Genomic DNA, 22,766 nt, shown 5'->3' on the forward strand with positions numbered 1-22,766 from the left:
CCAGTTCCTATGCGCCAACGTTTAAAAATAAGTTACAGAATCGAACAAATTTCGACTGATATATATTGAACCTGAAGGGGTAACCGAGGCAAATTAGAGTTTTTGGGCGCAGACAAATTGAATTATCAAATAAAAACTACAAAATCACGAAAATAGTAAAAAATATAAATCAAAAAACCAGAAGAACACGATGCGATGGCTGGCGTCAAAGATGTAAAAATAAAAGCATCTAATTAGCGCGATGCATCTGGTATCAAAAACATCGGCTGTATTCTAGATCAGGGACAGCGACAGCCACGCTGCTGCTTATCTGCTGCTCATACGTCGGCAAAACGTCAGTTTCGCGTAGCCCGTGGGATGATTCTTCAACGTAATGAATGAGAGGCGAGAACTGAGGCAACATATTTCTAGCATCATAACTTGAACCATTGGGTTGTTTACTGTTTTGTTGGTGTACTAATGTGTTTCGAGAGAAACATTTTGTGATATCGCAGCAAGTGATATAAAGTCGACTCATGTAAGTGATTTAGTTCTGCACGGCGACGCCGTCCGTTGGTTCATGTCTCATGAATTAATTGCAGATACATGAAGGGTATCAAATGTGGTGGTGAAATGAATATACAGTCGATCTGCGCAAACTCAGTGAGTACGTGAATCAATGTTTTTTCACAATGGAGTCACATGTTCGCTATATTAACATTAATCCATCTACCTTCTCCCATAATTTAATTAAAAAACATTGAACCACTTACTCAATGTGGTCACGCAGATCGAATGCGTACCAATACGAAGCATAGAAATATTTCTTTGCTTTTGCTTATATATCACGGATTGTGAAATAGCTACGACTCAAACGGGGAGAAAATAAATCTATCATCCCATTTTACGGCAATGTTTCATCCCTTTCCGAATGTATTACTTCGAAACAAGTCGTCTGCCTGATGCTCTCTCACTCAGCTGACATCTTTTATTCCCAAAGTACATCAGGGCAAATGCTCACAACATTCCTGCTCTAAACACGTAAGTACGCCACTGGCCCTATTCTAGGCTTTTCCTTAACTGAAAAATGAGTCACCAATACAAACAGCAAAAGGCAATAGTGATACGGAAAGACAAAAAGAATACCAAGATTTACGGGCAAAAGTCGCGGCAGTTACCGGAACGCAGTAACAAGAACAACATCTGGGATTAGCACACGGTCCGATTCCACACGTCTACATCGACCTATGACGTTATATTTGGAATATGAAGCATATTTTACTCCATTCATTAAGGCAACCAGAGTTTTAATAACAGGCTGCTAGCACGCTTGAAGATGACGACCACAATATAATCTATTACGGCGTCGAACAAACATAAGAAACACGTGAAATGTTTAAGTCACTTAATGAAATGAAACTAATGGGACGACCACGGGAATTAGGGAGTTGTGGGCAAAGACAAACTAAAAATACTACAATAAGAGTAACATCATTCCAAGACCATCATATAATCGAAATAATCCAGAATAAATTCAACCAAAAAGTGCAAGAAACACACTACTGAAATCGAATATTTTACTAGAGCTATACATCTCAAACGAAGATAGCGATACCACTCCCCCACCCTGCCAAAAGAAAGCAGCAATGATCAGTATTGGAAATTTCACCTGACATATGTAGCTGAAACGGAGACAGAGATAGTAGACAACTCCCCCCCCCCTTTTCCCAGCAAAATAATGACTAGATCTATATAGTTCGAACGAAGACATCAATTCCATATACCCTCCTCCAGGCAAATAAAACTATCCAAACGCAAAACTGAGAACCTCATTTCAAAGAAATTTTCCTACTGTAAACAAACTACAATTCCACACTGAATAAAAAAGATCATAAAAACGTTCTTATCAACCATAGTCAACTTCAAATTAATCAAAGTTGGCCCCACACAAACCTTACTGGGAACAAAAAAATATTAAAAAACAACGCCAAGGCAAAACGGATACAAACAAATGACAAACGCACAACATTCAATCTAAAAACCAAACTATAAACAAAAAGTAACAGTTCAAAAAGAAAAACAATTAGGTAACTAATAATTACTAAAGACTCGATCTCATTCAGCTGCACCTTAACTACAAACCAAATCACAAACCCAAACGTCCACCATAAATACTATGTCACAACATGTCTCCTATAATAACAATCCATTTCGAATACGCTGCGTCTTTACGACGTCGCATTTGAAAAAAAAAAATCCGTAAGAGCAAAGACTATAAATATCATCAGTTTTGCTCGTAACAATTTGAACTGTGCTCTTAGGTTCGAACCTAACCTCACGCTCGACAAACGTGCCACGTTCGAAATACATCCAAATATTTGTGAGAAGTACGATTGTCAATATAATCACAAATCATTTCTCTCGCAACAATTTAAGCTGTGCTCTTGCGTTCCTGTCTAATCTTACCCACCGGAAATCGTGCCACATACGGAAAGAAACAGCCATATATTTGAGTATTAGCGCATGGTCTGATTCGGCACATCAACTTTGCCCCATGACATAAACTTTAGAATAAACATCACAGATAGTTTACACCAGCCACTAAGGACAGGCCGCTAACATCCTTCGCACCGTAAACTGAAGACGCCACCCAAAACGTCACTGGTCAAAACAATTGGCAAAACGCAGGCAATTTCCATGAATGATTGCCTATCGAAGTTGGAGCGCTCCAAACGACCCATATCGAAGTTGCGATAGTAAATCGATTATGGAGGTCTCGTGGCGCGCGTTATGATAAATTACTTGTGATCGTCATATGTACCAGTTTTGCGTTGTTTATTCAGTTTCAGTAAATTACGTTCCGGCCATAATTGTTTGTGACGTTTTCCCTTCATAGCGAGTGTAATGAGTGGTGCTTCACAAGTTTCGTCTGAGGATTGCCTCACATGGAGAACTCTCATCCCATGCATAAGCAGTGTAGAGAAATGTTTGACTGTTTCCCGGAAATATGGACTTCTGCCCGGCGAAGACACGAGAGACTGTATTGACTGTGGTGCTGCCAAGTCTGTGAAACTGTGTAAGAGGAGTGCGGACACAGAGATTCCATTGCAATTTCATTGCGGGCTTTGTGGAAAGCGAACCAGCATCAGGAATAATACGTGATTCGAGTCCTCTAAATTATCGATTGAGACGAGCATAATTCTTGTGTCGTGCTGGATTCGTGATTACACTCTGCAAGCCACAGCATCAGAAACTGGGCTATCAGCGAATGCCGTCTGTGTTTACTTCGGATTTGCCGAGAAGTGTGCTACGTCATAGTAACAAACGACACTGTGCCAATTGGTGGACCGTATAAAATAGTGGAGGTAGACGAGTCTCACATTGCTAGGCGAAAGAATCAGAGAGCGCGGCCGACTAAAGCTGAAGTAGATCATATTTGGGTTTTTGGTGGCATAGAAAGGGAGTCACGCAAGTGTTTCGTTGTCAGGGTATTGTCGCGAGACAAGGTTACTCTAGTGGGTCTTATAAAGCATTTCATACTGCCAGGAACAAAAGTCATCACCGACGGGTTCAGTCATACCAGAGTCTCAAAGCTGAAGGGTTCGAGCACGAATTTGTGTACCACTCTGTCGAGTTTGTCTCTTCAGATGACGCCAGTGTCCATACTCAGAACATACACTCCTGGAAATGGAAAAAAGAACACATTTACACCGGTGTGTCAGACCCACCATACTTGCTCCGGACACTGCGAGAGGGCTGTACAAGCAATGATCACACGCACGGCACAGCGGACACACCAGGAACCGCGCTGTTGGCCGTCGAATGGCGCTAGCTGCGCAGCATTTGTGCACCGCCGCCGTCAGTGTCAGCCAGTTTGCCATGGCATACGGAGCTCCATCGCATCCTTTAACACTGGTAGCATGCCGCGACAGCGTGGACGTGAACCGTATGTGCAGTTGACGGACTTTGAGCGAGGGCGTATAGTGGGCATGCGGGAGGCCGGGTGGACGTACCGCCGAATTGCTCAACACGTGGGGCGTGAGGTCTCCACAGTACATCGATGTTGTCGCCAGTGGTCGGCGGAAGGTGCACGTGACCGTCGACCTGGGACCGGACCGCAGCGACGCACGGATGCACGCCAAGACCGTAGGATCCTACGCAGTGCCGTAGGGGACCGCACCGCCACTTCCCAGCAAATTAGGGACACTGTTGCTCCTGGGGTATCGGCGAGGACCATTCGCAACCGTCTCCATGAAGCTGGGCTACGGTCCCGCACACCGTTAGGCCGTCTTCCTCTCACGCCCCAACATCGTGCAGCCCACCTCCAGTGGTGTCGCGACAGGCGTGAATGGAGGGACGAATGGAGACGTGTCGTCTTCAGCGATGAGAGTCGCTTCTGCCTTGGTGCCAATGATGGTCGTATGCGTGTTTGGCGCCGTGCAGGTGAGCGCCACAATCAGGACTGCATACGACCGAGGCACACAGGGCCAACACCCGGCATCATGGTGTGGGGAGCGATCTCCTACACTGGCCGTACACCACTGGTGATCGTCGAGGGGACACTGAATAGTGCACGGTACATCCAAACCGTCATCGAACCCATCGTTCTACCATTCCTAGACCGGCAAGGGAACTTGCTGTTCCAACAGGACAATGCACGTCCGCATGTATCCCGTGCCACCCAACGTGCTCTAGAAGGTGTAAGTCAACCACCCTGGCCAGCAAGATCTCCGGATCTGTCCCCCATTGAGCATGTTTGGGACTGGATGAAGCGTCGTCTCACGCGGTCTGCACGTCCAGCACGAACGCTGGTCCAACTGAGGCGCCAGGTGGAAATGGCATGGCAAGCCGTTCCACAGGACTACATCCAGCATCTCTACGATCGTCTCCATGGGAGAATAGCAGCCTGCATTGCTGCGAAAGGTGGATATACACTGTACTAGTGCCGACATTGTGCATGCTCTGTTGCCTGTGTCTATGTGCCTGTGGTTCTGTCAGTGTGATCATGTGATGTATCTGACCCCAGGAATGTGTCAATAAAGTTTCCCCTTCCTGGGACAATGAATTCACGGTGTTCTTATTTCAATTTCCAGGAGTGTAGAACGCCTGTGGAAGTCTGTCAAGTCAACCATAAAAAGAGAAGGCCGTCCAGGACAGAGGGACGAACTCTATTTATTCCAGTAGCTATACTTTCACAGCTTGCGTCTCCAGGGGAAAGTCGACGCATGCGACACTCTCCCGATATTCCTACGCGATATTGGCAAAAAAGGACTTGTCCCTGCAACTTATACATCGAGGGGACTCTCACAAGACGATAACACCGACGGCGACTAAGGTAAGTCGTCTCCTTTCAATTTACCAGTGCTTCTCTAACGCTTTTCTTTTGTCGTTCTCTAGTGACATCTTCAAACATACTCGTAACGCGCGCAACTTCGATATGTATCTTTTGGAGTGCTCCAACGTCGATAGTTAATCATTCTTGGAAATTACCAAACGCAGTATTGGAAACATGTCTTCAGCAATACAGCGCGACTTAAAACAGCAAAATCACTTAGAGGGGTATTGGTATGCAGTAATCTGGACCTGGTAATGGTGAATTGCTTTATTCTATCGCTCTTTACAGTGTTATCGTCTGCCCAACTCATATAAGTCTGGTACACGCCTGCAGATCACTTTCAATTATTAATATAACATTTTTTACATTTCCGGCATTTCTTAATCGTATAAGTATCATCTTTTCTTATTTCAATGACATTACTATTAACGTTCACTAAATAAATATGTCGATAGGAAGATGCATTTGCAAGTAATTCCACATACACATTACCTGTAACCGCTGTTTTGTCTAGTTACTAGGACAACCAAAGATAATGTTTAAGCACTGGCTGAGTAGGAATGTAAGCACAGTCAAGCGTCAAGTAATTCCAAGTATACATAAGCTGTAATCACTGTTTACTCTCGTTACTAAGTCAACCAAACATAATGTTTAAGCTCTGGTTGATTAGGAGTGTAAGCAAAGTCAAGCGTAAGTTCATTAGTTTCTGTTAGCTAAACTTGTGGATTCAATAAAATGCCTACACTTTCAGAATCTGAAACCCTCTCTATAAAGCCAATACAAACCCCACGGCATAAGCTGACACTACTAGCGCCTCTAACCTAAATAAGCCATCAGCCCGCACACGTATTTCATCCGCCACACCACGACGTAACAGTTTAAACCTGAAAGGCGATTCGAAGTCTCATGTTGAGCCAATTGCTATGCTGTAGTATTGCTTACATCCTGCCTGTTCTAAGCCAATGCGTTTTACTGGTAAAGCTAACGCTAAAATTCTATAGCCCCCGCACCGTAATGAGTTTGACAAATGCCGCGCACCGACAGAAGGTTGTTTCCTGAAACGAACTCTATTCTTTGCAGTTCATGAATTTTTCCTTTCAGCCTGCTGCAGATAGATATATCCATGCTTCTGATTGAAGAATACGGGAGGCTTCTGATGAAAACGATCTGTCCCCCCGAAATTCGTAGGGCAAGCCGTGCAATTTTGCCATTCCCATACTTGCCGCCTCCGTCAACATGTTGCCAAAAGGCTCTATACGAATAATTTTGTTTCTGTATTCACCATACAACGCTTGACTCCGAAATGTGGCTTTTGTGCAACATGCTGCTGTTTCTCCAACCATTTCTGGTTTTACCAACTTATTAACAAGTAAAGAATCCGAGAAGAAGAAACCAAAGTTAACTTTGTGGTCTAACATAAACGCTCAGTTTCAATACAAGCTTCCACATTGGACCAATTCGTACTATCGAGCAGAGCCATGAGAACTTACATATAGGAGCCATGGGATATCTTTACTGATACTTCTAGAACAGAAATCACACACAGCAACACCTTCAGGAAATGAGTAAAGTACAGACAATAACAGCAGCTTGTCGCAGGTGGCTGGAGCAACGAAAGGTACTAATCGACTGAAAAAGGGGAGGTCAATTCGTTTTCAAGATAACAGACGTAACTGACGATATTTCGTTGCAGAATTGTGGAGCATGTTTTATGATAGCGCATTACGGCAGTCATGGAGATCAGGAACTTCTTCTATAGAAATCAATACGAATTCCGCGAACAGAGATGTAGCGACATTCATCTAGCTACGATTGTCCGTGAAATCCAGAGCGCTTTGACTTCGTTACAGTCCAGCACCGTAATTTAGTGAAGAAAACAGAACTTGGTGAATAACGGACCAGATGGCTGGCTTCAGCACATTATAGCAAACAGGGCTCAAAACGTATGTCTTGAGGTCCAAGGGAGCTCTGCAGGGCCGTTACTGTTTACAATATACTGGGTGTAACGGGTACAAATTCAGGTGTTCTGAACGGCATTACATCAGTATATACGTTATTTAAAGACTAACAATTATAGTTTGCAGTATGAAAAGCCAAGATCACTTGATGTGAAATAGTTTATTTCATGACCAGTTTCGACGATAACTAGCTGTTACCTGAGATTTTCAGATCTCCCAGAAATATACAGGGTGTCCAGAAAAGGACTCCCTGATTTCAAAATTAAATATCTCGAAAACAAAGATCGATAGAGGAATGCAGTAAACAGTATGTTTATTGTGAAAGCTGTAAGAAGTTTATACAGGAGTTTGAAATAATAGTTACAAAAGTGTGTGAGCACTGCCAACAGAGACGTCTAATAGGGTAGCGAGGTGTTTGATTGCGGTCCGTCAATCTCCTCGAATGAGTGTCCGCAAGTTCCAACATTGCAAGAGTCACAGTTGTTTCCAACTGGCCAGCATGTGGTATTTTGGGGACAGGTTTTCCCGACCTTGTTGCGATGGTGACAACCGACTCGCTCAAAGACTCACCACGCTTTTGTTCAGTGCCAGGTCTCCATACACATTCTCTATGCGCCTATGAGTGTCTGGAGTGCCCTGGTATTCCACCTAAAGAAATCCACTAACAGTTCTCTGCTTGAAATGCACTTCCATTACAGCCGCTATTTTGAAGGCTACGCATATCTCCGTCACCTTTGGGACCTTCGTGAAACTTTAGGGGCTGGTGTGGTAATATTTCACAATGTTCCGCAACAAATTCCGCAAATTTTCGCCGGCCGGCGTGGCCGAGCGGTTCTAGGCGCTTCAGTCTGGAACCGCGCGACCGCTACGAATCCTGCCTCGGGCATGGATGTGTGTGATGTCCTTAAGTTAGTTCGGTTTAAGTAGTTCTAGGGTACTGATGACCTCAGATGTTGAGTCCCATAGTGCTCAGAGCCATTTGAGCCTTTTTGAGCCGAAAATTTTCAAGAGAAATTGGCCGAGAAAAAAAGTGTTGCATTACTTATTCAACGCCCCTCGCAGCTATTACAAGTCGTATGCTTTTAGGCTGGTTGGTACCTCCAAATATACACGGAATGAGCAAACCATTAATGCTTATTTCCTCCTGGGCAGCAGGTCAGCACACAAGCATGGACACAAAATGGGGCTGTCTATGCGACAGGTGTAGCCTATTTAGTGGTGCAGTTACGACCACGCAGAAAACATCAGGTTGTAAAGTTTGTTAGATGTTTGTGGAAAGATTGTGTGACGCAGAGATAAAACAACTGACACACTGATTTGTGTTCATATTAAGGTATCACAGAGAGAAATATCTGCACTTATTCCCGTTACACCCTTTGTATAAATGGTGCAGTCGATAACGACGAATACTCCAAGAGGCCGTTTGCAGACGACGCTAGTTGTCAATGGGAAAGCTGCCACACCAGGAAACTGTATCAAAATGCAGGAAGACCTGTAAAGGATTGAAGATTGGTGTAATTGACCCTGATCTCATACAAGTATAACGCATAATTCCAGATATCCATTACTTTTCTGTTATACCTGGATACAATAAGAACAGGAAAATACCCGAAAATAGCCAGCAGATGACAGGCTGAGATTTACAGGACCAACCTGAAGAGAATTTTAACTCATCCACGAAACAAGCCACTTCGTCAGATAACAATACAAATGGGCTGCAAGCCTCGTTAAGATTTTACATTTTTATTCTTCTTATATACGTATATGGAACCCTCTGCTGTTACATGTCTCCGAATTGTTGCATTGTACATGGGACGGGACTACTTTAGTCTAATTTCGAATTCGAAGAGTTTGTGTGAACATGATCAACCTCTCTTTCAGCATGATAATGCCCTACCACACATGAGCACAGTGACTTCTGCAACAATTTGACACTCTGGGTTCCCTGTCATCGGTCATCTTCCATACTGTCCCCACTTGGCCCATCCCATTTTTATCTCTTTCCTAAACTTAAAGTAAACCCTCAATAACTTCACTTTGATAATGTTGAAGCGGTGTAAGCAGAGGTGATGTGACTCGATCAACAAAGCCAAACATTCTACAGTGACGGTATGAACAAACTGGTCTCTCATTGAGAGAAATGTGTTCCTCATCAGGGTGACTATGTTGAGAAGTAAATGTATAGACTTGAAAAATAAAAATATGAAATGTTAATAACGTTTGTTTTATTTATAAAGCTTTAGGAGTTTTCACATAAAAAATCTAGAGGCACCGCTTTTCAGCACACTCTCATACAAATGAGAAATGTCTGTTATTACTCGTACTTTTACCTTAGTTTAATCTTCCAATAAATTTTATCCAATCTCACAATAGTTCATTACAAAGCTACTGAGCGTCGTACACCGCTGATAACAGGGCGTAGGCAAATAACCAGTAATTAACGACAGCAGTCGAGAATGGCACCCTGCTCTTTGCATTGCCAGTGAGAGACAAGAGTGAAGACAGAAAATTAAAACGTCATACATCGAGGCAAATAAATGATAAACGAAATAATGAGTGTTATGTTATAATAGCGTCTATTAGCTTGTTGCTTCAAGGATCAATAACTTCATAGAGATGTGTTTTTATGTGAACAGTAGCTGCCTCATACAAAGTAATTTAGTTTAGCTTCCGATTTTTTTTCTTCGCATGCTTCTGCAAGGAATTGAACTGTACCTGTGAATTTACTGTGTAGAGTGGTGGTTAGCAAATTACTCTAAGCTTTTGTTTTAGCGTAAATCTTGGTGCATATCCTTGTGTAAGTCTACTTCGTACTGTAATTATCCCGCCGCCAGAAGATCCACGTCACACCACCAAGTTTAAATCTCGTGCTGGTACGCAGCATACAGTTTAGATCAGTGCGTTCTAGTTTGCATACTTAAATCGTGCGGTAGCTTTTGAGTAATCAGAGTTTCTAGCAACGAGTAACTGTAGATACATTCACTTCAGCAGAGAAATTTAATTCTGATTAAGAGCATGCCGTGTCAGAGTACAAGGAGAAATCTGCAGAGCAGTTTTTAGTGTTTCTTTATCCTCCTCGTTATATTTTGAGTATATTCCAAAGTCAGAGCCGCCATTTGAGATCTTATGTCTATTTTTCATCCACTAGGGACTATGCTGTCTGCGGGTCGTGGTCTTGCGGTAGCGTTCTCCCGGGTTCGAATCCCGGCGGGGTCAGGGATTTTCTCTGCCTCGAGATGACTGGGTGTTGTGTGTCTTTCATCATCATTTCATCCTCATTCACTCGCAAGTCGCCGTAGTGGCGTTAAAGAACTTGTGGAGCGGCGGCCGAACCGCCCCGCGAGGGGTCTCCCGGCCACCAGTGCCAAACGCTCATTATTCATTAGAGACTATGCTCCTTGTGAACGGACACAATCAAAATTGGTTGCTCTACGTAAACAGCAGGAAGCTGCGCTGGCTACCGTAGACACGCGTCTAGCTAACGCCCAAAGTTGCGGCGACATCGAGGCGCTGGTGACCCGGGAGTCGCTGCATCTTCTGATACGCGACATCAAATGGGTCAGTTCTCATTCGCGAGTGGCTGGCAGACAATGGTGGGTTCGGGAAAGACGGAGAAAGTCGCGCGGCTTGCTCCCTAAGTCTTAGCAACAAGTACAAGGTGCTACCCAGTTTCGATGGTAAATCTGAACCAACATGGGATACTTCTCCTATTCGGCCCAGTCCAGAGAAGTGCTGAAAGTGGGTATGCTTGTCATTGGGAACTTCAATGTTATACGGGTGGTGGCGTCCCTCAAGGAAACAGCAGGCAAGGCGGAAAGAATGCCAGTGTGCACGCGGTGCCGTTGCCGGCGGTTTCGTCAGTGATGTGGAGGAGGCCCTGCCGGCAACTATCGAGTTCACTGGGTGCAACCGACTGCATATAGTGGCACACGTCGGCACGAATGACGCCTGATGCTTGGATTCTGAGGAAATACTCGACTCCTTTCGGTGGATGGCTGATTTTGGTGAAAGTAATTAGCATCGCACGCAGGGTGCAGGCTAGGCTGTCTATCTAAGCTGTCTGTTGTTGCGGTCCTCTGGTTTGGAGCAGATTGGAAGGTCTAAACCAGAGGCTCAGACGACTCTGCTACGGTATCGGATGCTAATTTCTAGACCTTCTCTGTCGGGTGCAGAATTTTAAGGTACCCCTTAATAGGTCAGGCACCGGCCTCTGTGGCCGAGCGGTTCTAGGCGCTTCAGCCCGGTACCACGTTGCTGCTACGGTCGCAGATTCGAATCCTGCCTCGGGCATGGATGTGTGTGATGTCCTTAGGTTAGGTAAGTTTAAATAGTTCTAAGTCTAGGGGACTGATGACCTCAGATGTTAAGTCCCATAGTGCTTAGAGCCATTTGAACCATTTGAATAGGTCGGGCGTGCACGAAACGCAGGAAGTGGCTACTAGGGCAGCAGAGTACGTGTGGCGTACACATGTGGTTTTCTTTTAGCTTAAAGGAAACCTCCCCCGGGATCAAAGACGATTTACCCGATAAATTAGCCACAACGTCCTCAGAGAATGTTCGCCGTCGCAGTCAGAAATATAAAAGGTTAATATGATTTTAGTAAGCTGCAAGAGCAACCAAGAAAAGGATCCAGAATTAGGTTATAACACATAGATAGTATTAGGAGCAGAAAGTTTGTTGAAACCGGACGTTAATGACAATGAAGTCTTAAGAACAGATTGGAATATTTATCGTAAAGATAGGGTAGTCGCCAATGGTAGCGGCGAGTTTATTGCAGTAAAGAATTTGATACAATCTAGCGAGGTCATCACGGATTCCGATTGTGAATTAATCTGGGTGATGTTAAGTATCAAAGCTCGGTCAAAAATGGTAACCGAATGCTTTTATAGACCTCCTGGGTCGGGAGCTCTAGTAATAGGACTCTTCAGACAGAACTTGCAGAATATCGTTAGTAAGTTTCCTGATCATGTCATTGTAATACGGGGTGATTTCAGATTGCCAGGTACAGGTTGGGAGTGTAATGCTTTCAAAACAGGAATGCGCTTGACGTTGGTCTGGATGTTTTGCCCGAAAATTACTTTGAGCAGGTATTTAGAGAACCAACTCATTAGCGTAATGTCTTAGACCTCCTGGCAACAAAAGGTCCTGAACTTATCGAATCAGTTAACGTAGAGAAAGGTATCAGTGATCATAAGGCTGTGATAGCATATATGACAACGAGTCTTACAAAGAATGTTAAGAAAGGTAGAAAAATATTTTTGCCTAGCAGATTGACAGGATGCAAATTTTCGAGTATCTGAACATTCAGCATCAAACATTCGGTGATGAGGACGAAGGTGTGGAGACCAAATGCAAAAAATTCAAAAGCATCGTGGAATACGCCCTAGACAATATGTTCCGAGTAAGGCCTTAAGGGATGGGAAAATCCACCGTGGGTTAACAGCAGTGTTAGAAAATTGCTACGTAAACAAAGAGAACTTCATCTCAGATTCAATAGAAGTAAAACGCTAGCTGACAAACAAAAGCTAGACGAAGCGAAAGCGAGGATAAGGAGACCAATGAGGGAAGCGTTCAATAACTTTGAAAGTAAAAACTTGTCAACCGATCTGAGTAAAAACCTTAAGACGTTTTCGTCGTATGAAGGATTAGTAAGCGGGTCAAAATCATCTGTTCATTCACTCAGTGGTAATATTGGCAGCGAAACGGAAGATAACGGAAAGAAAGCCGATATACTGCTTTCTGTCCTCCGAAATTGTTTCACCGCGGAAGATCGTAACACGGTCCCTCCTTTCAGTCGTCGTACGAACCTCGAAATGGCAGATACTGAGTGGAAATGGGAGATAATGAGATAACCGACCGTGGAATAGAAGATCATCTAGAATCGCTTAGTAGCGGAATGGCTTCGGGACCAGATGAGATATCTATAAGATCCTAGAAAGATTACGCGAAAGAACTTGCTCCCTGTCTAGCAATAATTTATCATAGATCGCTGGAGGAACGTAGAGTACATAGCGACTGAAAGAAAGCGCAAATCATTGGCGTTTTTAAGAACGGCCTTAGGACAGATGCACGACATTATAGAACAATATCGTTGATGTATGTATGTTGTACAGTTATGGAACATGTTTTACGCTCAAGAATTATGCCGTTTTAGGAGAATGAAAATCTCTTCTGTAAAAATCAATATGAATTCCGCAGAGATCCTGCGAAACAGCTCGCTCTGTTCCTCCATGAGATCCGTAGCACAGTAGACAACGGCGCTCAGGTTGAAGCTCTGTCCCTTGACTTCAGGAAGTCTCGCACTGCAGTTTAGTGAAAAAGTACGAGATTATCGAGTATCGGAGCAGATTTGCGACTGGATCCAGTACTTCCTTGCAGACGGAACAAAATCGACAGATGTAAAGGCAATTCCAGGAGTATCACAAGGAAGCGTGATGGACCTTTACTGTTTGCAATATACAGCATATAAATGAGCTAGTAGAAAGCGTCGGATGCTCTTTAAGGCTGTTCGCAGATGATGCGGTTGACTATAAAAAAGGAGCAACGCCAGTAGATAGTAACGGTGTGCAGGCTAACCTCCAGAGAACTGATGAATATTGCAGGCACTAGCAGTTGACCCTGAACGTCACTAAATGTAACATACTGCGCATACATTGAAAAAGTAATCCACTACTTTACAGCTACACTACTGATGACAAACCGTTGCAAACAGTATCTACGTAAAATATCTCGAAGCAACTACCCATTGTGACCTTAAGTGGAATGACCACATAAAACAAATAGTGGGAAAAGCAGAAGCCAGACTCAGATTCATAGGCAGAGTCTCAAGTTAATGTAACTGATCCTCGGAGGAAGTGGCTTATAAGGCACTTGTTCGACCGATTCTTGAGTACTGATCTATGTGGCACCCCTACCAGGTAGGACTGATAGAAGAAATAGAGAAGATCCAACGAAGAGTGGCTCGTTCCGTCGCGGGATCGTTTTTCCAACGAGAGAGCGTTACGGAGATGCTAAAGAAACTCCTTTGGCGGACGTTATAGGAGTGGTGTTGTGCACCCCGGAGAGATTTACTACTAAAATTTCGGGAGACCACTTCCCCCTACGTACGTCTCGAGTAGCGACCACGAGGAAAAAATTCGAGAAATTAGAGCCAATACAGAGGCTTACCGTCAATCTTTATTCCCACGCGCTAATCGCTTGTGGGACAGCGTTGGAGAGTTCTGTTAGTGGTACAAAAAGTGTCCTCCGACACACAGCATTAGGTGTTTTACTCAGTGCAAGTTTTGCAACTAAATTATCACTTATTCTAAAACAATATGAGTTTTACAGCAGCTGAAAGACTTCCGTCTGATCCGAAGCGTCATCTACACAGTATCATACTTGCATCATCGAACATTGTTTAAGTTGGGTGTGCAAGCATTTCTTTCCTTGGCTGTTCAGCGCAATTTGATAATATAATTGTGTTTCACAGCAACGTCTATCCTCTTGTGGTAAATGTTAAGCAAAAATAACAACCGCGAAAGGAATAGCGGTGAGGTTCCAGTTACAGTATAATAAGCCCACACCATCTTATATCGGTGAATGAGGAGAACGGAAGTTGCAATATCCATAATATCAGTTCGAAATAAATGTACCATATTTCATTTACAGAGTATCCCAAGTACAATTCCTTCCATTTCTAACCTGAGTTGTCCCTGGTGCTTCAGGATGTGTGCTATCAACCAATCCTTTCTTTCAGTCAAGTTTGGACGAAACTTTCTCTTCTCTCCAGTTTGATTCCATATCTTTACATTAGTTACCCGATCTACGAATCTAATCTTGAGCAATCTTCAGCAGCATTAGATTTCAAACATGTATTAAATAAATATATTAATTTTTGAAGACATGTAAGTGCCTCCTTCCCCTTTAACAGGCTATCGCCAAGTGGACTATCAGTGCGTAATGACTTCTATCATGCCGATTTTGAATACAGACACACAGATCAAGGAGGTAAAATAAGAAGAAGTTCACCGACAGGCTAACAATCTACGATAGGCATAAAAACCAATTGTGTCGCTACGATCACTTACTGCCAAATCTGATTTATGCAGTGCAAATATATTTGAAATTAGCTTTTCCTATGATGTGTGACGTTTTAAACACGTATCACCCAACGTTTTTGCTTCAATAAAGTGTTTCACTGAGGTAACAGATAGTAGTTAATAGTGTATCCCCTTTGAAAGATTTGAATGAAGTACAACTTATAAAATCTGCCTCAGTATTTATCACTGTATATTAGAAGTCCAAATTTGTTGCGTGTTACGAAGCAACACTATTAAAGCAATATACGTAGAGAAGATCAAAGAGGAGATTTTTATAACGAAGAAAATTTTACTTATCTTGCAGTTGGCGTCAGCGTCAGGAGGCGTCTTGAGTTGATAACCTTAATGAAAGTAAAAAAAAAAAGATTCTGGGTTTTGTTTCAAGGATTACTGCAACATTTTACAAATCCACTTTTTATTTACACTTCTTGCAATTCAGTAGACATTAAATCATAAACATTTTCACATCAGCTTAAATATAAACACACGTACACACACACACAAAACATTCCTACAAAACCATTACGCATAGTTGTTCATTGTTCTACGCGCTTCACAGCAAAAGTCTCGTGAAGTGAACTTCAGCACAGTCGAAATACTAGTGACTAAGTGCGTGTCTGTGGTGCCGATTACAATGTATATGTGACTTACATTATGTTCTAGAACCAGTCACAACATTCGACCAATCAAACTGGCTGTGTATAAACTTCCGCTTTTAATAGTTAACACAAATCAAAATTAGCAAACTTTTTCACGCATGAAAAAGCTTAAAAATATTATGGAAATAAAAGATATTTACGAAAGTGACAAAATTAATTTACGTTTTTTTTTTTTTTTTTTAATATGGTCGTTATGGCACGTCATGAAGTCAATACAATATAGATTAGTAAATTATACAGCTGTAAGTGGCATCTCACACGAAACAAAAAAACAAAATTGAAAAAATGTATTTTATATTTTGTTGTGAAATTTATAGGAAGACATTTTTTGTAGCATAACCCAATAGCGTGTAAAAATATCGATACAGACTCGACTAACTGTCAGCAAGCCAGAACTTCGCCAGACTGCTAAAACACTGCGTAAATAATCCAAAAGAAAAAAGTAAACCAGATATTACTTATACGAAAATAGATACAAACATGGTTGAAAATAAGGTGGTATTGTAAGTAGCGGAACTTTCCCCAGTCTGAAGAAGTTACATAAGATCTTGGTTTATTACAACCGGAATCAAAGTATGTGTAGATCACCCGCAGTGGAAGATTTTAAGAAGTTTGTTTCATTTATGCTGCATGTAAAATATTTAGGACTGTGGCGTTATAATTTGAAATTCTATTAGGTCGCTGGAGAGGGCCTAAAGAACACCAAAACTCATTTATATCTATTTCAAACCAAAAAATCGTGTAGTTCAATTTGTAACAAACAATTTGGCACTGGTGTTTCAGCCGTTAATAGGGTTGACAGAGTATTCGCTGTAATATGTAAACTTTCACTGTCGGAGTTGTCACGATTGATAAAATATTCCGGACTCTTATGCCGTGGTCGAAGGCATTTCACTTTAAAACCCAACGTTTCGTACCGCTCTGAGGAGGACATTATCTGGCTCGGTATGTAGCCAGGGTGTGAATCGGACATTCAACAAAGCTACGATTCCCTTTGAAAATGTCTTCCGCAGATGGGGACGAAACGCTGGGTTTTAAAGTGAAATCCCTTCGATCACAGCATAATTGCTCGGAATATTTCATTAATTGTGAGAGTATTCGCTACTCTATGAGGTTATAGTGACTATGAAAACAGATTAGCAATATCTTCAGTACACCAAAAAATATCTGAAGTGAAACAATACAAGTAGGATTCGAGGAAGCGTGCTACCCCGCAATTACGGAGGCAGGCTCTTTGGCATCCCCTCGATGCCCACTCATAGGAAGCAACTCCGTGGCTCCGAAAGAAATGGTGCGATAGGCTTTATCAGGAAGAATCACTCAGTGACAATCATTATTGTGCATAATCGAACAAATATGATGAGTAGTGCTGAAGTAACATTTTCGACTATTTTATATTTAATACGAGAATTGTGACGTCACGTGACGCTCGATACAAGGAAGGATCAGCTACATCTTATGCACAGTTCCTAGCAATATATACTACTGATGGCAGGACATGCGGCAAGCAGTGGATTTAATTATTATTTTTTTACGATGTAGAGAAGTCCTCATACGACGCTAAAAGTCTCCAGCCACAAGTGCAATAAATGAAGGAGTCAACCTGATTATCGAGTATCGGGATTTAACTCTCTCGAGCATCCATCATGACGCGGGCTTGACGTCGTTGAAAACTAACGCAGTGATAATAGGACAAAATGAAAATAATTTCTATACAATTAAGTACTGGTCTCCATTGTTGCACCTGTCACAAGAGTCACTCGATACAATGAACGATTTGTACCTGAATGAAAATATTCCTGAATCTTCCTGGCAGATTAAAACTGTGTGCCGGACCGAGACTCGAACTCGGGAACTTTGCCTTTCGCGGGCAAGTGCTCTACCATCTGAGCTACCCAAACACGACTCACGCCCCGTCCTCACAGCTTTCCTTCTGCCAGTGGAGAGCTTCTGTTAAGTTTGGAATGTAGGAGATGAGATACTGGCAGAAGTAGAGCTGTGAGGACTGGGATGAGTCGTGCTTGGGTAGCTCAGTGGTAGAGCACTTGCCCGCGAAAGGCGAAGGTCCCGAGTTCCACTCTCGGTCCGACACACAGTTTTAATCTGCCAGGAAGTTTCATATCAGCGCACACTACGCTGCAGAGAGAAAATCTCATTCTGGAAAATATTGCTGTTGATGGTCACATTTAAAAATCTTGCGTTTCTTGAACAATCAACTACAATTTCGTTGCCAAAATAAAGGAAGTGCTCAGAAGTAACAGGTATTTGGGCCATCCATCATTCCGAGATCTTCCCACTCTGTGGTAATGAACAGTTGAATCGGATGTAGCAAATTTTTCCTCTAGATTAATTATGGAATCTTGCTCCTTTACCACGGCAAGAAACTGTAAACTTATTTTTTACGATTTGCTCGAATTGAATAGGATCTAATGTAACTAAAAAAAATGTTAATCAGCGTTGTACAGATGATTGGAACTCACCACTCACTTACGAACAAAGGTCCATAATCACTGTGAAAACAAATCTGAAACGAATATGACAGCTGTTAATGTTAACTGTTCCGCAACTTTTTTCGAGTGCCTAATCCTCCATATTGATATGTGTTAGCCGCGGAGTGACAAGCGAGCTCTCTCTAACTTGAGCGACTAGTATTTTCAGTGTGTTGTACGTCGTATTTAGACTTGGCCGTTGAGTAATCGGCAGACACTATGAATAGCGGCACGCTGCTGGCGCTCGGCTCCAGAAGCGAGGTTATCCACCGGCGGTCCACACAAGGGGGGGAATTCCCGCATCGGGGAATCACCTGTGTTTGCCAAGCATGCGTGGGTAGCCTTAAAACGAAGATGCGTGTTAAACAGCTACGTCTGGCCAGGAAGTTATTACTACGCTCATTCGCTATTGTATTTTATCGCAACGACAGTTATTGCTCCACGCATTACTGGTTGACATAATACAGTGTTGTTGTTGTTGTTGTTGTTGTTGGCGCTACAGTCTGGAGCCGAGCGACCGCTACGGTCGCAGGTTCGAATCCTGCCTCGGGCATGGATGTGTGTGATGTCCTTAAGTTGGTTAGGTTTAAGTAGTTCTAAGTTCTAGGCGACTGATGACCTCAGAAGTTACGTTGCATAGTGCTCAGAGCCATTTGAACCATTTTGTTGTTGTTGTTGTTGTTGTGGTCTTCAGTCCTGAGACTGGTTTGATGCAGCTCTACATGTTACTCTATCCTGTGCAAGCTGCTTCATCTCCTAGTACGTACTGCAGCCTACATCCTTCTGAATCTGCTAAGTGTATTCATCTCTTGCTCTCCCTCTACTATTTTTACCCCCCACGCTCCCCTCCAATACTAAATTGGTGATGCCTTGATGCCTCAGAACATGTCCTACCATTCGATCCCTTCTTCTAGTCAAGTTGTGCCACAAACTCCTCTGCTCCCCAATTCTATTCAATACCTCCTCATTAGTTATGTGATCTACCCCTCTAATCTTCAGCATTCTTCTGTAGCACCACATTTCGAAAGCTTCTGTTCTCTTCTTGTCTAAACTATTTATCGTCCATGTTTCACTTCCATACATGGCTACACTCCATACAAATACTTTCAGGAACGACCTCCTGAGGGAACAAAAATACAGAAAGACGAGAAGCACCACACACCACCATGCTTAATTGGTGTAGAAAAAACGTTTGCGTTCAAAACAACTTTCAGTCGCCTCGGAATGGATACATACAGGTCCTGTATGGTTTTCAAGGGTTTCTGATACAATTCTTCCTACAAAATAGTGACGAATGCTGGTAAAGATAATAAAGATAGATAACGATCACATACCCATCTGTCCAAAGTAGACCACACAGGTTTAATGATAGTGAGATCTGGTGACTGTGAAGGCCAGGAGAGATGCGACAACTCAAGGTCGTGCTCACAAGACCCGACCCGGACGATGGAAGCTGTGTGAACGAGGAACACAGCATCAGCACTGGGGAACAAATAGGGTACGATGGGATGGACCTCACTCACCAGAATGGTAACGTAATCCTTGGGACTACAGCGACCTTGTTGAGTAGCCTGGAGGCTCATGTAATCCGACGATGTGGCTGCCCAAACCATCACCGAACCCCGGCCACGTATCAGTCGTGGACCGGTGTTGCCAGGCGTCCAGTTATCTGTTCCAGTCCTGCCTGTGCGTCTTTTGTTAGGCATTTTAGCGACGAAGTGGAGAACGCGTAAAAAAGCTACGATCCAGACTAATGACGCAAGGTCTAGGAATAAGTGTAAGGCACAAGGAGATAGTGAAATTGAAAAGACCAAAGCTACTAAATATCCTTTCGTTTTCGTTCCAAAAGAGTAGACAGTCGTTCATTTAGTTTAATATACAACTTCTAGTTTATTTTGACACAAGATTTTCCTAGGAAGAAGACTGAGTGATTGAGAAGACTCAGCACTTGGTTGCTATCGTAATTGCCAAATTAGGAGGCTGGTTACTGATTGTTTGTTTAATTTAAGCAAGTTTAAGATTGATGTTGCAAAACACGGAATGTAACTGATTTTTAATAAATGACTGAAAACATCCGACTGACTTTTAGGGCCAAATGTGTAGCTAAAATTTACAATGGGTCCTGCTTTTCTATTTTTGGATACGGAAACCCCATTTGGCGTGTAAATCTGGCCGGAAGTTGCAACCGGTATGAAACAAGACTCAGCCGATCAAGAGACTTTCCTCCATTGGTCCAGAATTCGTGTTTTATGGCTTCGACACCATGTTTTCCTGTTATGCGCATTTACACAACTGGCGAGTGGTTTTGGAATTCCAGCTCCCCCTGCAATTCCCAGCTTACGGAGCTCTGTTTGTATTGTTTTGGTGCCGACAGTGTCTGCGAATGTGAGATTCAGTTCTGCTGCGACTTTGGCACCTGTTATCCTATTATTATTTGTGGCAATGGTCGTCAATGACCGTCTATTACGGTAACTCAGCACTCATCAGTCTGCTTGTGACTTAGCATATGATGTTTTCCGTTTTGCCTGCATGCGGTAGAAATCTTCGGTGCGGTGCCTCTTGAAACATAATGCACTCATGATTGCATAACACACTGTCCTGACAGTGACTGACACTCGCAACTGAGGTCATTGCACAGGTGTCGTTCGTGATCAAATACAACAGCGCAACAAGCAGCCTTGGCTAGCATCTGCATTTATATTCAACAATTCATTCGTCGTGGTGTTTCCACATTTTTGTCGAACCCCTGTATGTGAAAGCAGGTACATCCTGAGCTAAATTATAGCCACAATGCAGTACACTAGGGATAAATATACATGTATGGTAGAAAGTAAAGATAAACTCAATGACGTACGGTAACACACAGATACTTGCTGCTGAAACTTGTCAACATCTGTGCGAGCTAAGGTTGCCTTTGTATGCAGCACAGTGAGTATTTAGCAAACAAATTTAATTTCACTCATATGTAGTACTAATTAGTATTTTACTATCTGAATTTTTTTTTGTGTACAGAGTCAGACACGAAAAAATATCAATGAAATTTAACGTAAAACAACATGCATCTGAAGTATCATAGTGCATAAGTATTTTGGGATCCAAGGCAGTTTTATACTCGTACATCATACACACTACTATATGCAACTAAACTTCCCCCGCCGTTTTCGAACAGCGTGTCACAGGTCATGTAGTAACGACGGAAATCAGCCACTAATTAAAAACTATTTAATTTCGCAAGCACCTTCTACCTTCATAAACTTGCAGTTTCTGTTATATGTGAAGCAACTTAGAAACTCCCGTCAACAGTATGGCGTTCATACCTGTATAATGAAGCAAACACTGTTGAAGTTCTTGGTTCTTATATGTTCTTGGTTTGTAATATTAGTATATGCTGTTCGGTATCAGACGGAAATCAGCCACTAATTAAAAACTATTTAATTTCGCAAGCACCTTCTACCTTCATAAACTTGCAGTTTCTGTTATATGTGAAGCAACTTAGAAACTCCCGTCAACAGTATGGCGTTCATACCTGTATAATGAAGCAAACACTGTTGAAGTTCTTGGTTCTTATATGTTCTTGGTTTGTAATATTAGTATATGCTGTTCGGTATCAGAGCGAAGAGATAAGTCCGACAAGTCCGAAGATCATGCTGGACTGTTGCTGCACGTCTTGCAGACTACATTGAGTTTCATGGGCAATGTGTGCGTGAGCATTATGCTGTTGGAACAACATATCATCTTCTTGTTGCAAGAACGGCAAAATAATTCTGCACATACTGGGCGCTGGTTAGCGTTCCCTCTAGAAACACCAAAGGTGAATCAGAGTCATAGCTTATCGCACCTTAGTCCATAAAGCCTCGGTTAGGGCCAGTGTGTCTTGAACGAATGCACTCTGTGAGACAGCGCTCACCAGATATTCATCGTATACACAAGTGACCATCACTTGCACGAAGAATCTGCTTTCATCGCTGAAGACATTCCACCTTCCAAGTGATCCTCTGACAGCACCAGTCGAGCCGTACACGTCGGTGATCTGGCGTGAGTGGAAGACGGGCTGGAGGTGTGTGTGCCCATTGTCCCACTGCTAATAACCAGTCTGCAACAGTTCGTGTTGACGCAACTCAACTCCCAAGCCCTCTTATTTGTGGTGAGGTACTGTACGGTCAGCCACTGCTGTCCCTGCAGTATGACGATCCTGGCAAGTGTCTGTGCTGCGTGGAAGTCCAGAATCTCGTCTACGTGTATGCGAATGTTCTCGTGACCGCTGA

Source organism: Schistocerca serialis, chromosome 6 (assembly GCF_023864345.2).
Source record: "Schistocerca serialis cubense isolate TAMUIC-IGC-003099 chromosome 6, iqSchSeri2.2, whole genome shotgun sequence".
Classification (NCBI taxonomy): domain Eukaryota; kingdom Metazoa; phylum Arthropoda; class Insecta; order Orthoptera; family Acrididae; genus Schistocerca; species Schistocerca serialis.